General features: G+C 47.9%; 1 long non-coding RNA gene across 1 annotated transcript in view; it reads left to right on the top strand.

Annotated features, from left to right (window-relative positions):
- The window catches only part of LOC146062709 (uncharacterized), a 56,440-nt gene that overhangs the window by 20,908 nt on the left and 14,892 nt on the right, over positions 1-20,640 (top strand). Inside the window, exon 2 of the long non-coding RNA XR_014471480.1 lies at positions 6,997-7,125. This is a non-coding gene — a long non-coding RNA (uncharacterized LOC146062709). The remainder of the gene's footprint in view (positions 1-6,996; positions 7,126-20,640) is intronic.

Genomic DNA, 20,640 nt, shown 5'->3' with positions numbered 1-20,640 from the left:
GCCTACTGATCAGATTTTTTATGTTTGATAATTATCCATCCATTATTATATTTTTAACAGCTTATACAATGTGAACTTTGATATATTGTCAGTTGTTAACAGAGGTATTTACAGGAATACTTGATAGTTTATGTATTCATTTAGTCCTGACGGTGAGAGGGCATCTAGTTTAAATGTCCACTCACTTTCTCGCTGTAAGAGGTTCTTCTGGAGATCTCCCCCTCTAATTCCCAGTTTTATTCGCTCCAGGCCTATAACCTGAGTTCCTTTGAATGAGTTTTTGTGATGGCGGTGATAATGGCGTGCCACTGATGTCAATTTCTTAAATTTAGCTATGTCAGATATGGAATTCCGTACTGTCCCCACGTGTTCTAATATTCTTTGTTTCAGAGCTCTGGTTGTCATACCTACATATTTCATTTTGCAGGGGCATATAATACAATATATAACCCCTGTTGAGTTGCAATTAATGAATTGTTGGATTTGAATCTTGTTGCCATATTTGTCTTCCACTTCTCCACATTTATGCATATATTCACATGCTTTACAGCTCCCACAAGCAAAGGATCCCTGTGCAATATCTGGTTTTTGAGTTTTTTTGTAGTGGCTATGGACTAATTCGTCCCGTAGATTTTTAGAACGGCGCCAACTCATGGCTACTCTGGGGTCAAGTACTTTGGAAAGGTCCTCATCTAGTAGTAGGACTGGCCAGTGTTGTTGGATGATTTGTTGTATATTCCTCCATTCTCTGCAGTAATTTCCTACAAATCTGATTTTATTGGTGTCTTCCTTAGTCTTCTTTTTCGATACCATGTAGGTGTGACCAGTGTTGTGTGGGTGTGGCCTGTACCATGCAGGTGTGACTTGTGATGTGTGGGTGTGGCCTGTGCTATGTAGGTGTGACCAGTGCTGTGTGGGTGTGGCCTGTACCATGTTGGTGTGACCAGTGCTGTGTAGGTGTGGTCTGTACCATGTAGGTGTGACCAGTGCTGTGTGGGTGTGGCCTGTACCATGTAGGCGTGATCAGTGCCTTTAGAACCTACTGTATACATAAGAAGTAGAACATGTTTTTATTTTATTTGACAAAGTTGCATTGCTCCGGATGTTTGCTCTCAATAGTTGGTGGTAGCAAGTCTCATGGGTATGCGTTTCCCATGTGATTCAATGGTGGAACGCATTTGCTGATGTACAGCAAGAGAAATCTGAAAGTATCTGGTGTATGTACAGTACAGTATTTCACGACTATTTAGTTTTATATGTATACACGGGACACAATGAAAGTATAAAGAAAAGAGGAGAAATTCACTTAAAGGCCCTTATTCTAGTTCACTCTTTCTGACAAAATCCTTCCTAGGTGGACAAAACCATGTGCACTGCAGGTGGGGCAGATGTTACTTGTGCAGAGAGAATTAGATTTGGGTGGGGTTTTACTTCAAAATGACCTCTATATTGCAGTGCAAAAATAAAGCAGCCAGTATTTACCCTGCACAGAAAAAAAAATAACTCACCCAAATCTAATTCTCTCTGCACATTTTAAATCTGCCCCCCCCCCCCCCTGCAGTGCACATGGGAGGTTATTCTGGTTGGTGCGTAAATTTCCGAATTCTTTCGGAGCGGACCGCACGCCACGCTGTGCGGACATCGTACGAAGAAACGCCCACAGGTCCTCCGCATTTGGACGGACTCACACTTTAAGAACAGGGCGTGTTTATGGACGACATCCAAACCTTGCGTGTGCGGTGGACACACACTTATTCTGCACGGTCTTACAGCGTCTGCACGGTCTTACAGCGTCAGAACGGACGAGAACCTGCCCGTACACACCGATGTTATTGGTGAATGTAAAAGTGACATGGATATTTATATTAGTGATAGCAAGTTCTGTCCATTGCTTGCAGTGTAAATGTGTGTAAAAAATGCAGCCGTGCTTTGAGCATATATGTGTGTGTTTTGTAATAGTCCATTTAAGCTGCAATGGTTCCAATTGAAGCAATAACAAGAGTGTAATTAATGAGTAATGAGTAGAGGAGTGGATTGTATTGTGTTCAGCTGACATTGGTTCAGGTGCGGCCGTACTAATTGGGCGTTCCGAATGCCTAGCGCATGACCGAGTGGTGTCCGCAAAGCAATACTTGCTTATGGAGACCGGATATTTTCTGCCTTTTGGTTCGTTTGCAGTCGGTGTTCTGTCCGAATGCACGCCTACCAGAATTAGTGCACTCCCTCGTGTACGCCCATGTTTACGCCCAGTTTAGCCCACTTTGAAACTACGCCCCTGTGTAGTTCCGAATGACGCCCATATTACGCCCATATTTCACGAGTGAATGCGGTGCACTTTTCTGTATGGTATTAGTGAGAACGAGTACGGAGACCTTGCGTGGCACATGCGCATAGCGTTGCCCACGCATGCGCAGACGGCTAAAAAACGCCATCCGAAAGAATTTGGAAATTTACGTATCGACCAGAATAAGGCCCATGGTTTTGTCCATCTAAGAAGGATTTTGTCAGAAAGAGTGAACTAGAATAAGGCCCAAAGAAACCACTACTTGTTTTGAAAGAAATATTCTAGACTGAGTTCGGTACGATTTAAAGTCACTACACACTAAATATACAGTACCTTGATATGTGTTAACCTCCCCCCATCTTGGTGAATGAGGTACCCCTGTCACGAGATAAAGCTAATGCACTTTGGTGATCTTAAGTATTTAATGAAAATTAATCATCATGCTAAAACACTTATTTTTTTTTTTTTTACACATTAAATTTTTACCAATAAAGATGCTGTCCAACACAGGAGCAATAAGGTATATTACATGATTACATGAACCACTACCGCTTGGTCCTGGAGATGGATCTAAGAGACAAGGATAGACAAGTCCAGGGCATCGCTAACCAGATTGGAACGGCCCACCTCATCACAGTAAGAGGACCAGCCAAACCACTTCATATGTATTGAGTTTGGGGCACTGGAATAACTAGCCCCTGTGGTTTCGAACATGTAGTGTTTATGTACCTTCTTGAGGATGGAGTCTATATTTGGGGTTGCGTCCGACTTCCATAGCTTAGCTATGACAGCTTTTGTCGCAATCAACACATGTACAACAATGTATTTGTCAGCTGTAGACAGTGAATTAGGGAAAATGTGGAGCAATGCTAGGGCCGGATCTAATGAAATAGGACGTTTTAATATTGAGCTTAACCTCAGAAACAACTCCCCCCAGAGAGGCCGTAGCTCAGGGCATTCCCAGAATATGTGTAAAATATTTCCCACGTGTCCACACTTCCTCCAACATAAATTTGAAACAGTCGGCGAGATCTTATGGAGCCTATCTGGGGTGAAATAAGCCCTGTGAATAAGTTTGAAAAACATCTCAGAATGGTGTAAACAACGAGAAATCTTAAAGCAAGACTCAAATATAACATCCCATTCCTCCTCTGAGAGTGACTTGTTCAGATCCCTTTCCCAACTCAACTGGGGAGCAGTTTTAGCGCTATACTGGAGGGAGAGAAGGTAAGAATACCACCTAGAAATTCCTCCTCTATGGGAGGGAGCACTTACTAAACATTTGAGGCTAGGTGGGAAATAGGGAGGTTTGACTGGGGTGTGTAAGTGTGATTGGAGCCAACTTCTGAGTTGTAAGTAAATGAAGAAGTCTCTCTTTGAAAAGGTGAAGCTCCAGTATTCTGCAGGTCGGAGAAGGATCGCCATTGTCCGTCTGTGTATAAATCTCCCAATGAGGATACGCTCAGATTGATCCACTTGCCCAGTTGGGGGATAGGAATTAGTGCCTTAAGGGCCTTGAGTGATAAAGGGGCGGCTGGGAAGGTAGCCTTTCCTGTAGAGTCAACTAGTTTGTGCCAGACTTCTAGTGAAGATTGGATAGATTTGCACCTACAGATGGAGCCTTGCTCCCTCTTGCTGGCGAATCGACAGACTGTCTCCACTGGCGATCCGCCAGCAGCCCGGCGTCCATCTGACTGAGATGCATGTGCGTCTCACGCGCGTCTCAGTTTCCGGGCGGCGGGGCGACGGGAACCCTGTCTGTCTCCGCTTCAGGGAGACGGACAGGGTTAGGGGAGGCGTGGGCGGGGGGGGGTGCGGGGAGGCGGTGGGGACCCCGGGTGACCGCCGGTAAGCCAGCGGGGACCCGGGGAAAGCGCCGTCGGAAGTGGACGCGCGCGCATCTCGTGTGCACGCATCCTCTTTCGCAGAGCATATGGCGGCTGGCGGGGGATGGCGGCTGGCGATTCTGCCGCCATCCCCTGCGAAGATAACCCCGGCTCCATCTGTAGATGCATATCCACGTGAAATGGAAGGAGGGAGCCATAGAAGGTCAGCTAAAGGGACAGGATGTGAGTAGGAACTCTCCAATGTCACCCAGGGCTTTTGGGCCACAGATGCAGTCCAGTCTCTAATCTGATTTAGAACACAAGCAGCTAAATAGAGATCTAAATCTGGAAAGGCCACTCCCCCAGACCTCTTAGGCCTGACCAGCGTCTTCTTAGCTATCTTAGGCCTAGCTCCCCTCCAGATATATTTAGCTAGGAGCTGATTGAATTTTTGAAGGGTAGACCTGGGGGGAGCCTTGGGACAGCTCTAAAGAGATACATTAATTTTGGTAATAACACCATTTTGGCCGCAGCGATTCTCCCAAGCCAAGAGACGTCATGTAACATCCAGTCCCCGATTAAATTCGAAAACGCCTTCAACAAGGGATTATAGTTACAGTCAATAACATGCTTTCCAGAAGCTAGATGTAAATATTTTAAGGAGCTAGACTGCCATGAATAATTATATGTTTTTCTCAGCTCAGCGACCGCATCAGGAGGAAGGCCCAGTGGGAGAGCCTCCGTCTTGTTAGTATTAAGTCTATAGAAAGAGACCTCTGAATACTCTTGTAAAACCTTATGCAAAGCAGGCAGAGAATGGATGGGGTCCAGAATGCATAATAGGACATCGTCGGCAAACAGGCTGATTTTATGAGAGAGATCACCAATTGAAGGGCCTAGGATTAAATCATCACATTTTATACACTCTGCCAAGGGCTCAATGGCCAATGCAAAAATTAAGGGGGAAAGGGGGCACCCTTGACGATTGCCATTGGTAATTTGGAAGCTCACAGAAGAACAGCCATTAGAGAAAACCCTGGCGGAGGGACAAGTGTAGAGGGCCAGAATAGAATCTAATATCCAGCCTTGAAAGCCGAATCTCTCTAAGGCCATTTTCATAAAGCCCCAATGGAGTCTATCGAAGGCCTTCTCTGCATCTAAGGAGAGGACTAGGAGAGGGTCTTTCTTTGCTAAGCAGTGTTCCATGACGTCAATCACCCTGTGTGTGTTATCAGGGGCCTGTCTGTTTAACACAAAACCTACTTGATCATTTTTAATGAGGGATGGGAGTAATGGGCCTATTCAATTAGCGACCATTTTAGCATACAGTTTTAAGTCAATATTAAGTAGCACTATGGGTCTGTAATTTTGGACAGAAGAAGGGGACTTGCCAGGTTTGGGGATTGTAACGATGCAAGATTCAAGCATCTCAGGGGGGAGACACTTAGTGTCAGAGGCCTCATTAAAGAGCTTTACAAGCATCGGGGTCAGCTGATTTTTAAATGTCTTATAAAAGTTTGATGGGAAACCATCAGGACCCGGGGCTTTGTCAGAAGGAAGAGAATCAATGGCACACTGGACCTCCTCAGGAGTACAGGGAGCATTGAGAGATAGGCAAGTCTCCCCAGAGAGCGACGGGAGGGAGATCTTATGAAAGAAGTCCCTCATCCCCCCGACACTGGGCTGAGGCGTAGAGGGATCATCCTTCAAATGATAAAGCTTAGAGTAATATAATGAAAAAACATTAACTATCTCCTCCGGATCGCCGACCTTCGAGCCATGCTCCGAGTGGATCATGTGGATCCTCTCCCTAGCTCTCTTGCCTCTCAACTTTCTGGCCAACATTCTTCCTGCCCGGTCACTGAGGAGATAAAACGTCTGATTCAATCTAGCGATGTTACGATGTACAATAGAGAGATAATGTCTATTAACTTTGTCTCTAGTATCGTTTAATTGTTTAAAAAGCGATCTATCGGAAGGGTCAGCCTTATGGGAAGCCTCCAAGGAGGCAAGAGATACTTCTGCTCTTTCTAAGGAACATTTCCGGTCCCTTTTGAGTTTGGAGGCTATCTGAATCGCTGATCCACGCACTACTGCTTTAAGAGCACACCAATAGTTGGAGGTGGAAGTGTCCTCAGGTGGGTTCTCTAGAATATAGTGTTCTAGGGATTTCTGTATTGCCTGTCGAGACTCAAGATGAGTGAGACTTTGGATACCCAGCCTCCACGGACCAGGGCTTATCTTCCTATTAGCGATGTCCCATTTCAAGTAGAGCGGAGCGTGGTCTGACCACGTCCGAGGGAGGATCTTAACTAAATGAAAGGAGTTAATGGACCATCTGACTGAAATGGCAAGGTCAATTCTCGTTTATGTACCATGAGAATGGGAATAGAAGGTGTAATCCCGCATTGTTGGGTTTTTAACCCGTCACAAATCGTAAAAGTCAAATTCTGCAAAAAACTGGCTAATACCTCTAAGGGGGGGTATGAGGATGGTGGCGGGATGTAGCATGTGGTCTCGAGCTGTCTATTGAAGGGTCTGGGACTAAATTGAAATCTCCTAATTAAATTAAAGCCCCTTTAGCTAGTTGCTGGGTCTTAGAGAGAAGCCTCCTGCAAAAAGCAACCTGCTTAGAGTTAGGGGCATAGCTAGAAACTATAGTCACCTCCTTACTGTCCAGATGACCTGTCAAGATTAAGTACCTACCCTCAGGGTCTGAATATTGTGTGGAAAGGGAAAATGGACAGTGCTGCGAAATCAGGATTGCAACCCCAGCTTTCTTATTTGGGCCGTTGGCAGTGTAGCAGTGTGGGAAGTATTTATCATGAAACCTTGGGGGGGCAGACGCTAAAACACTTCTTTTTTACACGCACTTAATATCCACAGAGATCACATCTTCACCAGCAACAACAGAGATCTTCACCTGTAGCAACACAGACTTCCACCCAGAGAAGAGAGAATAGAGAAGAGCCTGAAAAAGAAAACGCTACGGGCTTGTACAAATCCATATTTACCGTGAGTCTGGGCATGCCCATTTTTTTCCAGCACTAAGCATATCTTACATCTTGGAGCTGGAGGACCAGGAATAAGATATACTGCAATAACACTATAACCTGGAGGAAATATTATACTACTGCACCCCAAAATTGGAATTTGGAATTGGAACCCCCATTTTTTTGAATTGTCAGTAGATCAGGGTTGCCTACTTCTCTAGTCTCCTCTCCATGAGAAGCCAGCAGAGAAGACTTTCAGCAGCACTTTGGGGGGTGGGGCTTGAGCATTATGTCATCAAGCCCCCACCCTCAAGACATAATCCGTTTCACAGATCTCCATGGAGGGGGAGGAGCTAAAATTACTTGATTATGGCATTTTAGCCCCGTCCCCTCCTCTGAGACCCATGGATTGTGGTATTTAAATGCCATGGTCGAGGGGAGGGAGCCGTGATCGGGGTGGAACCTCCCGGCCATTCCGGTATGCTAGGCAACCCTGATGTATATCAGATGATGGGCTTAACAGACGATCATGTGACTAGGCGTACCATGGCAGAGAAACATACCCACCAGTGGCATAGATATCAGAGGAGTTTGGCTGCACTTTGATATTTGTTACAATAGCAACACCCAGGCAGTGGTGGTCAGCACATCTGTGTATTATTATTCTTTAGGACATGAAAGTGGCCTTACTAGGTTATAAAATAAAACACACATACACAGGAGGATTCGGTTTCTGATAAAACTAGTAAAAGACAGTTTTAATAATTATTATGGATAGGCCTTTGTTAGGCTGAAAAAAATCATTTGTTGTTTTGCTATAGATGATGCCGGATAAGCCTTGATAAAGATCAATCATTATACCAAAACATCTGATTTGGTCATAGAATGTGACACTATTATGGAATATATATCCTGTTTTAAGTTTAACTGCCTGAAGAATTCATGGATGCCCTGTTAAACAACATATATAGCTCCAGGGGCGGATTGGCCCACCGGGAAACCGTGCCGTTTCCCGCTGAGCCGGCACCTTTTATGTCAGAATGGGCCGCCTATCCTACCTAACTGGGCTGCCGCGGCGTCTCCGTGCTGGGCTGCGGCACTGTGCCCTAAATGAAGATGGCTGCATGTGCTTCCCTCCGGCTCCCTCCTCCCTGCTGCTGCGGCTGCAATGAGCTGCAGCCAGGGGGAGCACCTCTCAGACTGATGACGTCAGCCTGAGAGGGGAGAGAGACGAGGAGCAGCAGGCAGCAGCGCTGTGGCCGGGCTTCAGCTTCCAGAATTATGTGAGTCACACTGTGGGCTCTGGGGACACTGGTTGGCAACCTTGTTAGGGAATGGAGTCGGGGGTAAGGGGGGAGAGAGAGAGACTCACTCCTGTCACTGTGTGAGGGACATGGGGAATAAATCTCCCTGCATGTGCCAGTTTTACAGTGTAGGCTGTGCTGAAGGGGATTCTGTGTATGTGACATTCCTGCACATGAGGGGGAAGGGGGTCTGTGACTGACTGCTGTCTGCATTAGGGCAGACAGACTCACTGTGACAACCCAGATCCCCCTCCAACTCAGCTCCCCCATATCACACCTCGCAACTTTTGTAGTTGGGAGGTCGGGATGTTCGCGCGGCGAAGCCGCGTGCGCTCCCGAAAAGGGGGCGCGGCCTCGAGAAAAGGGGGCGTGGCCTCACGGGGTGATGCGAACTCCGGCCCGCCCCCGTTTTCGCCGCTCGTCGGCACTGAATAGATGCTGTGCGCATGCGCACAGCGTCTATTCTCTGCAAGCTGGGGGGGCTCCCAACTGTCCCCCCCACCGCGGGACAATGGCGGCCCCGGGCGGGACCCGGGAACGTTCCCGAATATCGGGACGTTCCCGCGGAAATCGTGACAGTTGGGAGGTATGCCCATAGGCAGACATGTGACATTCAGATCCCCCCCCCCCCCCATGTCTGTCTATAGGGGCTGTGCTGGAGGGGTATGTGACATGTCTGCCTAGGGGGGGAGGATGTGCTGGAGGGCCTAGGGCATGTGAATATGTGACAAGTCTGCCTATTTGTGGGAGGGACTGGGGGCTGTGCTGGAGGGGGATCTGATTATGTGACATGTCTGCCTATGGGGGTGGGGGATGTACTCAGGCCTGGCAACATGGAGGGTGAAAGGGTACAGCTGACCCGGGCCCCAGCGTTCTCAGGGGCCCCAAAGCATGGCTGCAGCGATGATGCACTCAGCCACCTACACAGCACCCTACTCAGCCGACCGCCCACTCAACCCTCCTGCCGTGCAAGTTCCTTCACCCACCACCCAGCCACACTGTGGGCGTTACATGTATAGGTGTCATTACTACTGCGGGCATTATGTATATAAGTATTGTTACTACTGCGGGCATTATGTGTATAAGTATTGTTACTACTGTGGGCATTATGGGCATTATGGGCCTTATTCTAGTTCACTCTTTCTGACAAAATCCTTCTTAGATTGACAAAACCATGTGCACTGCAGGTGGGGCAGATGTAACTTGTGCGGTACTTGTGTATTTTGGCGGCGCTCATCGCATCGCATACCATAACGCATGCGATGGTATGCGATGCGATTTCGTTGGATAGTGTGCGATGGCATACAATTTTCAAATTGTATGCCATTGTACATGGCATACAATGCCATACGATGCGATGCGATGATGCAATGCGCTTAAACATTGTATAAGCACCCTAATGGGTGCTTATACAATGTTAAGCACACCCCCACGCCACCCCCCCCACTATAAACGTGAACCCGAAACGTGGCGAACGGCGGCGGTACGCGTCCAACGACCTTTTCATACCCCCACTATCCACGTTGGCGTGGAGTTGAGAATAGAATAGTGTGGCGAGCGCAGCGAGCCCCGCGAGGGGACGCGGATACCTGTGAAGCCCGCGAAGGGACGCGTTTACCTGTGAAGGTACCCGGTTCATGTTTATAGTGGGGGGGTGGCGTGGGGGTGCATTTAACATTGTAAGCACCCATTAGGGTGCTCAAAAGCACCCTTTAGGGTGCTTATACGATTTTTCATCGCATAGGGGGTCAAATTCGCATCGCATCGCATGCCATCCGGTACATGGCATGCGATGCGACGCGTTCATCGTGCAATGCTGAAATCGGGCGCCGCCAAAAGTACCACTTGTGCAGAGAGAATTAGATTTGGGTGGGGTTTTACTTCAAAGTGAGATCTATATTGCAGTGTAAAAATAAAGCAGTCAGTATTTACCCTGCACAGAAACAAAATAACTCACCCAAATCTAATTATCATTGCACATTTTACATCTACCCCCCTGCAGTGCACATGGTTTTGTCCATCTAAGAAGGATTTTGTCAGAATAACCCCCTATGTGTATAAGTGTTGTTACTACTGTGGGCATTACGTGTACAAGCGTTGTTACTACTGCTGTCGTTATGTGTATAAGTGTTGTTACTACTGTGGGCGTTACATGTATAAACGTCGATACTACTGTGGGCATTACATGTATAGGTGTCATTACTACTGCGGGCATTATGTGTATAAGTGTTGTTACTACCAGGGGCGTAACTATAGCACCGCAGCGGTGCTATAGTTACCCCCCCCCCCCCCCCAATCCCCCGCAGACTTACGTATCTTGCTGGTCCCGGCGGCTCCGTTCTTCTGATGAGGACCACAACAAAATGGCCGCCCCCATATAGCAAACAGTTCTCTGAAACTGTCTGCTGTATGGGGCGGCCATTTTGTGGTGGTCCTCAGCAGATGAACGGACGGAGCCACCGGGACCAGCGCGATAGGTAAGACTGCGGGGGAGGGGAGGGGGTTAGCATAGGCGACGGGGCGACGGGGGGGGGGTTGCTCGACGGGGCGGCGGCGGGGGGTGGGTATGGGCGCCCCCCCCCCCTAACGGCGTGGGGGCGCCCAAAATGTAGCTACGCCACTGGTTACTACTGTGGGGATTACGTGTACAAGCGTTGTTACTACTGCTGCTGTTATGTGTATAAGTGTTGTTACTACTGTGGGCATTACATGTATAGGTGTCATTACTACTGCGGGCATTATGTGTATAAGTATTGTTACTACTGTGGGCATTATGTGTATAAGTGTTGTTACTACTGCAGGCATGACGTTTACAAGCGTTGTTACTACTGCTGCCGTTATGTGTATAAGTATCGTTACTACTGCAGGCATTACGTGTACAAGCGTTGTTACCATAGGCGAATCTAGGGGGTGGTCCGGGGGTGCACAGGACCACCCATTAGCCCATTTTGTAGCTGAGGGATGGGGCTTTCCAACGAGCCCAGCCCCGTGTCTCTAGCCCCCTGGGAACCAGAGATACGGCCAAGCAAACCTGGAACGTTTTCCCTATAGGATAACATGGGACCCGCTAATTCCAACCCACACCCAGTTCAACGGCTGCCAGTTCCCCCTTCGGTATCACTGAAGCTCGACGTTGATCTCAGTCTAACCCAAATCGCTGGTCCTTCAATCTGATACCAGGCTGGATCCATACGGGTTAATTGGTTCCAGGGATATTGAGGTTAAACCGTTTTTTTTTTCATTTCTTAAATGTAATTTCATGACTGTTTATGTTTTTTGAGGGCAGATTTCTCTGGAACCAAACAGCCCAGTTTCACGGGACCAAAATCATTCGAAGCCAACTCAAAAGTTCTTCAATATGATACTGGTCTCATGTAAATGGGTCAGTTGGTTCCGAAGATATAGCTGGTTGGTTAAAGGGGGGTAGGGAGAGGGGAGTGGTTGTCTCTCCCCCTCACACCAGAAAATGCAGGGACTAGGCTGGTGTATAAGGGGTCAGCCTGGGAATGTCCCTGCATGATCCTGGGACCATATTCCCGGGTAAATCCCTGCATTTTCTGTTGTGAAAGGGGTATTATTTCAAACAGCCGTGACCTGCAGTGCTCTGAATACAGCCGGGCAGCCCCCTGCTCTCTGCCCAGCTGTCAATGGCTGACACCCCTGCAGCTTCCGCACCAATTCTTCTCCCCGTTTTCACCTCAGCCCGCCCCCCCCCCTTTAATCACGTGGTGCCGGCGCCCGGCGTGCTCCCCCCGATGTCATGCACAACAACAGCGTGCACAATATTTCAAAGGGGACACCAGGAGGCGTGCTCTGCGCTGCGCTCTGCTCCTCTCCCCATAGAAGGAGCTGCACCGCTCTCCATCTCTCCCTGCAGCAGCAGCAAAGGCTCATATAAAAATTTGCAGTAAGTGGCACTTTTGGGGGCATTGCTTAAGGGATGCTACAAGTGGCGGTATGTGGGGGCATTACGCATAATCTGTGGCTTAATGTGTAAGGGGCATTACGGTGTGCAGCATCATGTGTAAGCGGCATTATGTGTGCAGCATCATGTGTAAGGGACATTATGTGTGCAGCATCATGTGTAATGGGTACTATGGTGCGCGGCATCATGTGTAATGGGTACTATGGTGTGCAGCATCATGTGTAATGGGTACTATGGTGCGCGGCCTCATGTGTAATGGGTACTATGGTGTGCAGCATCATGTGTAATGGGTACTATGGTGTGCGGCATCATGTGTAATGGGTACTATGGTGCGCGGCCTCATGTGTAATGGGTACTATGGTGTGCAGCATCATGTGTAATGGGTACTATGGTGTGCGGCCTCATGTGTAATGGGTACTATGGTGTGCGGCATCATGTGTAATGAGTACTATGGTGCGCAGCATCATGTGTAATGGGTACTATGGTGTGCGGCATCATGTGTAATGGGTACTATGGTGTGCTGCATCATGTGTAAGGGGCATTATGGTGTGCAGCATCATGTGGAAGGGACATTATGTGTGCAGCATCATGTGTAAGGGACATTATGTGTGCAGCATCATGTGTAAGGGGTACTATGGTGTGCGGCATCATGTGTAATGGTTACAATGGTGTGCGGCATCATGTGTAATGGGTACTATGGTGTGCAGCATCATGTGTAATGGGTACTATGGTGTGCGGCATCATGTGTAATGGGTACTATGATGTGCGGCATCATGTGTAATGGGTACTATGGTGCCATCAAGCAAGAACCCCCTAGCAATGAGCACGTAGGTAAGCAGCACTTACGTGGCAAATATGTAATGGGCATTCTGGTTTGTTATATAGTATGTAATGGGCATCATGATGTGTGGCACAATGTGTAATGGGCATCATAATGTGTGGCACAATGTGTAATTGGCATTACGGCGTGTGGCTTTATGTGTAATGGGTATTACGGAGTTTGCTAAAATGTGTAATGGGCATTACTGTGTATGGTCTAAAGTGTAATACCACACCCCTTTTTGTGATGCCACGCCTCCTTCCCATGAGGCCACGCCCCCTTTTTGCCGCGCGGCTACGCCGCGCAAAGGTCCCCCTGCTATTATGTCTGGATCTGGGACCACCCATTACCATAATTCTAGATTCGCCTATGGTTGTTACTACTGCTGCCGTTATGTGTATAAGTATCGTTACTACAGCGGGCATTATGTGTATAAGCGTTGTCACTACTGCTGGCGTTATGTGTATAAGTATCGTTACTACTGCGGGCATTACATGTATAAGCCACGTAATATAAGCGTTGGTTGCAACCAACGCCACTCTGCGTCTCCCCTCCCTGCATCCTCCACCACTCTGCAACTCCCCTCTCTGCATCCTCTGTCACACTGCGTTCCCCCTTCTACACTGCATCCTGTGCCCCCCCCCCATTAGGGCTGCTTCAAGATATTTCCCGGGCTGGTTTTAATTCCCAATCCGCCCCTGATGGGGGCCTTAAAGTTAATGATGAGGGTACCATTATAGAGAGTGTGACTCGCTGCACCTTGCACCTTGCATATTCTATATCTTTACATATCAGAATCAGAACCACTTTATTGGCCATGTATACTCTTGTATACTAGGATTTTTTTTGTGGATACAGTGCAGCTTCTAGCATGGTACAAGAGGGATAACAGGACATACATACATTGCATCAGTTGCGCATACAAATGACAAGTCAAATGTTATGATTTGTAACCACAGGAGAGTCCGCAGCTAATAGCCAAACACCTTCTTTTGTGGCCTCCACATGGGGAGAGTAACGTTCTGAGCGATGCTAGATTGCTAAAAATGCTCAGATTGCTCAGCGCATATCGGTGCACAGGGATGTGCCACTGAGCAATCTGTCAGGGCCAGTGTTCTCCGTGTTCCTGTCCCTGGTGATAGCAACGCGCAGGGCCACACATCGCTATTGCTATACCCCTACACATGGAGTGATTTAGGGGCATTTTCTAAGCGATCTATTGACATTGCTTAGAAAATGCCCTGGGATCTCTTTGTGTGTAGGCTGTATTACAAGATATGTACAGTGTTATAATTACCACTCAGGTTGACACTGCTGTAGTGTTGTGTAAGGTTTGATGTAATATATAATAAGCTGTGTATTACAGGTTGAGTATCCCTTATCCAAATATCCGTTATCCAAATTATTCCGAAAACCAAAGTCTCCAAAATGTACTTATTTTTTGTTGCTAAAAACCTACTGGGGACATCTATAACTGGCACTACTGGGGACATGATATGTAACTAGCACTACTGGGGACATGATATGTAACTGGCACTACTGGAGACATCTATAACTGGCACTACTGGGGACATGATATGTAACTGGCACTACTGGGGACATGATATGTAACTGGCACTACTGGGGACATCTATAACTGGCACTACTGGGGACATGATATGTAACTGGCACTACTGGAGACATCTATAACTGGCACTACTGGGGACATGATATGTAACTGGCACTACTGGGGACATGATATGTAACTGGCACTACTGGGGACATCTATAACTGGCACTACTGGGGACATGATATGTAACTAGCACTACTGGGGACATGATATGTAACTGGCACTACTGGAGACATCTATAACTGGCACTACTGGGGACATGATATGTAACTGGCACTACTGGGGACATGATATGTAACTAGCACTACTGGGGACATGATATGTAACTGGCACTAATGGGGACATGATATGTAACTGGCACTACTGGGGACATGATATGTAACTGACACTACTGGGGACATGATATGTAACTGGCACTACCGGGGACATGATATGTAACTGGCACTACTGGGGACATCTATAACTGGCACTACTGGGGACATGATATGTAACTAGCACTACTGGGGACATGATATGTATCTGGCACTAATGGGGACATGATATTTAACTGGCACTACTGGGGACATGATATGTAACTGACACTACTGGGGACATGATATGTAACTGGCACTACTGGGGACATGATATGTAACTGGCACTAATGGGGACATGATATGTAACTGGCACTACTGGGGACATGATATGTAACTGGCACTACCGGGGACATGATATGTAACTGGCACTACTGGGGACATCTATAACTGGCACTACTGGGGACATGATATGTAACTAGCACTACTGGGGACATGATATGTAACTGGCACTAATGGGGACATGATATGTAACTGGCACTACTGGGGACATGATATGTAACTGACACTACTGGGGACATGATATGTAACTGGCACTACCGGGGACATGATATGTAACTGGCACTAAATACTGTATGTGCAAGAAAATGATTTGCTTGGTCTTCAAATTTAGGGCCTTATTCTAGTTCACTCTTTATGACAAAATCCTTCTTAGATGGACAAAACCATGTGAACTGCAGGTGGGGCAGATGTAACAGGTGCAGGGAGAATTAGATTTGGGTGAGTTATTTTGTTTCTGTGCAGAGTAAATACTGGCTGCTTTATTTTTACACTGCAATATAGATCTCACTTTGAAGTAAAACCCCACCTAAATCTAATTCTCTCTGCACAAGTAACATCTACCCCACCTGCAGTGCACATGGTTTTGTCCATCTAAGAAGGAATTTGTCAGAAAGAGTGAACTAGAATAAGGCCCTTAGTGTCTAATGCTGGCCACACATCAGACCAACTTTTCTCCAACCATCCAACTAGTTGGTTGGATGGAATAAAAACCTGGTACTGGATAGGAGCAAATGTAATTTGTAATGAAGTCATTTGTTTCTGTAGTTGGACCTATTTGATTTAAACGATTTCACTGAATGATATTGTCCATTCTCATGAGTTTGTAAGATAATTGCTTATTGTCATTTGCCCCCATACAGTACCGGATTTTCAATCCAACCAACTAGTTGGATGGTTGGAGGAAAGTTGGTCTGATGTGTGGCCAGCATAAGATTGCACACAAACTTTGTTTGATGTTTTAAGCCTTGTTTCATGCACAAATAAAATATTTGTGTGTATTTCATGTTTGATGTGTTTATACAAAATAATTGCAAGATAACGCAAGATACCTTATTCAAATATAAAAAAAATGTCCAAAATATTGAATAATCCGTTATCCAAAATCCTTCTGGTCCTGAGCATTTCGGATAAGGAATACTACTGAACCAGTATCGGCTGATGCATAAATGCCTCTACTATGCTGTCACTATTAAGCCAAATCAAAAAAATTCTGCTTAGTGAATGCATTGGGAAGAAAATTTTGTAACCATGAACCAAAAAAGCTTTTCTGCCAGAGTTTGTTATTATAGGTATATACTGTAAGTATAGATCGGCATTATAATACACCCACCCAGCATTTTGATCACTGTGAAGTTGCCCCTACAGAGAGACATCTCAGCGTAGGCACAACTTTCCAATTAAGCAATTGGTAGTTTCCAATCAACTTATTTAAGATGGAATGTACGACCTACCAACCAGCTCCTATCTGGTATTTTTTAAACACAGCCTGTAACATGGCAGTTAGGAGCTGATGGGCTGGTGGTTTATTGCTCTACATTTTATCACTTTTCAAGCATAGTACATCTGGCCCTTAGTCTGTAATTATTCATCGTCCAAAGCTCAACCTTCTACAGCATTGGGATTAGGGTGGCCTCTCCTGGGATCGAGATCGGCAAGATCCTGGGATTTGGCCCAAAAATGTCTGGGATTTCAATCTGCGCGTGTGCAATATAATGCAGTGTAGTGTCTGAGCAACACTGTTTCCAACTGGTGTGTGGCCTGCGCCCCGCTCCCAACCACCTGCCCATGTAAGTAAATTGGCGGGGCTGGCAGTGTGAGGGGGGGAAGGGCATGCTTTTTTAGAGATGCCAATCCCAGGAATCCTGGGATCTGGAGAATCCCGGGATAGAATATTTTTCAATCCCGGAATTGAAAAAATGGCCAGGGATTGGCATCACTAATTCCAGTGCATTCCTCGATGCCAATAAAACGCTTTTTTCAGCAATAAAAGACGCCTGGCATTAGTAGAGTTGAATAGGATCTGCCGGCTCACTCGCTCCACACATTACAGTATCTACACAGTACAGTACATTGCGTATTGAGGCTAAATGTATGAGTTACATTTTGAAAATCATTTTCAGTTATTGTACAAAAAAAACCTTCAATGGTCAAAAAAAAGTTTGCAAAGATGCTCAATAAGTCAGCTTTTTAACTTATCAACTAAAACCAAGTTTTGGTAAAAACAAGTTTTGCTTTCTGTAACTTGCACCTGATTGGCAACACAATCGATCGATGGCACTGCCTAACAGAAGTCTATGGGTTTCTCTTTGCAATGTTTCCCTTGGAAGGATCCAATAGGATCTCTCCCAGTGTCCCCTGTTGCTCAGGCATGTACTGGCCTACAGTTGCACATGCTCAAAAGCACTTCTGGGCAGGGCCAGATTAAGGGGGGACTCAGGGGGTGGTTGGCATGTATTTTTTTTTTTACTTTTTTTTAGCTAAAGATTTTGTGCATAGGAGTGGGGTAGTGCTGCAGCTTCACCTGCTGTATCTGCCAATGTGACAATGATTAATGGTGCTGAGCAGCGGGAGCCAAGGCACACTGATTGCACAAATGTGAGTCCCATGAGACTTTGCCCAAAAGGTCAGAGGCTAAGAGGCTTGTGCTGAGCACTGCTTGGTGGAGCTCATCATATGTTTCTCAGGCCCATGGAGGACAGTAGCAGCAGCAGTGGAGGCCTCATCGTAGGAGGGTTTATTCAGAGGCAGCGCTGAGACTGTCAGGGCACCTACAGAGTAAGGTACAGAAGGAGAGCTGTCCTTTGCTTAAACCTTCTAAATGCTGTGATCAGTGACAGGATGCATTACCAGTTCCATCGTAACATAAAAGCACACAGTTTGGTAACCACTGCTGTAATGCAACACAAATGGGCAGTAATACAGTGCACATCTCCAGCTACAGTGGGCATCATCCTGTTGCAAATATACTCATGACCTAGCCATTGCCAATTTCCCAGACACTATATTTCCCCCATCCAACAGGGGATCTTGTGAGCTAGGCTGCCCCCACACAAGTACCTCAATTTCCTGTGGCGCGATGCAAGGGCCTGAGCAGACCCCTGCGCTGCCGGCTCCGACACCCGGGTCCGGCGCAGCATCACCACCCGTGGGTGGGGACCTGCAGAGGCCCCCAGGCACTGGGGAGCCTTCAGCCGCCACCGGACGCCGGAGACCACAGCGCACTGTGAGTATTACGCTCCCCGCCGGGACCATGTGCGATAGCGCAGCGAGGTGCACAGAACGGCTGTTACAGCCGGCGAGATGTGACCGCCGGCTGTGCTGACAAGCGGTTGGCCGGCTCGCCGCCCATCCTGCTGTACCACTAGGGATCCTAGTCTGTGGACAACAGTGCCGATATGCGGGGCCGCCCGGCGAGCACCGGATCCCCGCCATTTTACCGGCGGTGCAGGTGGATATTTTCCCTGGGGGTCATTTGTTAGCAGGGGGAGGTGGCTCCCCCACATCAGCACCTCCCCAGGGGACAGTAGGCAGGGAACTGTGCTTGGCACACAGCCCATCCCGTCCTCATCGGCAGTGGGTGTAGCCCCCCCAGCATTGGATGCTCAGGGGGATGGTTCATTGCCCGCAGATAGACACAGGTCTTTAGTTAAAAAACCTGCGCCACTCCAGCCCCTCCTCATGCATGATTCGGATGATGAGGAGGAAGAGGATCAGGATGACGATTATTTGGAGGAGGCCGTCGATGACGCCATTGACGTCGCCATTGACGTCGCCATTGACGTAGGGGATGCCTGCGTTAGAGAGGACCCCCCGTCTCGTCTCAATGTGCCAGGCCTGATTACAGTGGTTAAGACGGACCTTCTAATAGACGACCACGCTGATCCGCATGTAGAGTCGGGCCCTATATTTAAGCGCCCTAAACGCTCCTTGGATTTGTTTCCCAAGTCGGATAACCTTGACAAGGTCATTAGAGAGGATTGGGAGGTTACCAATAGGCGGTTTGTTATTCACAAATGTTTCTCCTCCCTCTATCCTCTCCCCCAGGAGGATAGGACCCCCAGGGAGATGGCCTCCAGGGTAGACGCTCATGTGGCAAAACTGGTAAAAGCCTTTCTGTTGCCAATTCCTACAGCATCTCTTAAGAACCAAGCGGACCGGAAGTTGGAAAACTTCCTGAAGCTTATTTACACCACGGCTGGGGCAGCAGGCAGGCCTGCCCTGGCATCAGCCTGGGTGGCTATGGGCCTAACTAAATGATCTGCTGTCTTGGCGGCAGGGGTGTCTGAGGGGGCCCCAGCAGAAACTCTAATGCCTACTATAGAGTAGATACATCATGCTGCCCTCTACTTAGCCTAGGCAGATCTTGATTCTGCTTCTCTCTCCTCTAGGGTGTCAGCTTCAGCAGTGGCCACCCACAGATCCATATGGTTGCGTTCCTGGAAGGCTGACACTGACTCTAAGAAGGCTTTGGAGGCTCTTCCCTTCGACGGTTCCCTCTTATTCGGTCCTGAACTGGATAAAATGGTTGCTACGGTGGCAGCTTCAAAAACTGCCTTCCTACCATCCACCCCGGCTACACGGCCCCGGCCTGCTTTTCAATCCTTTCATTTCCAGGGCCGTAGTAGGGGACAGGCCTTCTCCTCCAGATCTTCCCAGGGGGGCAGATCCTCCCGTCCTAGAGGCAAGCGTCCCCGGGCCACCAGACACCCCGACCCCAAGCCTGCGGACAAGCCCTCCGCATGACGGAGAACGGCTGTTACAGCCGGCGAGATGTGACCGCCGGCTGTGCTGACAAGCGGTTGGCCGGCTCGCCGCCCGTCCTGCTGTACCACCAGGGATCCTAGTCTGTGGGCATGCGGGGCCGCACGGCGAGCACCGGATCCCCGACATTTTACCGGCGGTGCAGGTGGATATTTTCCCTGGGGGTCATTTGTTAGCAGGGGGAGGTGGCTCCCCCACATTAGCCCCTCTCCAGGGGACAGTAGGCAGGGAACTGTGCTTGGCACACAGAGAGTTCCCGCCACTGAAATACCTTCCCTTTCTGCCTGGCTGCACGTGAGGAGGGACACGGAGAAGCTCCATTGCCATCCGGGGTTCCACTCCTTCACTGCCAGAAGGCTTGGGCAAGTCCCCCCTGTACCTCTCCTGCAGGACACAGGTCACAGTTACTGAGTGCTCCAGCCAGCCATAGCTGTTGCAAGAGCCTGGTGCCATTTACCTTCATTGCATTGTATGCCTATTTATGCT

This window comes from Crinia signifera, chromosome 3 (assembly GCF_055691185.1).
Source record: "Crinia signifera chromosome 3, ASM5569118v1, whole genome shotgun sequence".
Lineage (NCBI taxonomy): Eukaryota > Metazoa > Chordata > Amphibia > Anura > Myobatrachidae > Crinia > Crinia signifera.
This window is presented reverse-complemented; position numbering and strand designations above follow the sequence as displayed.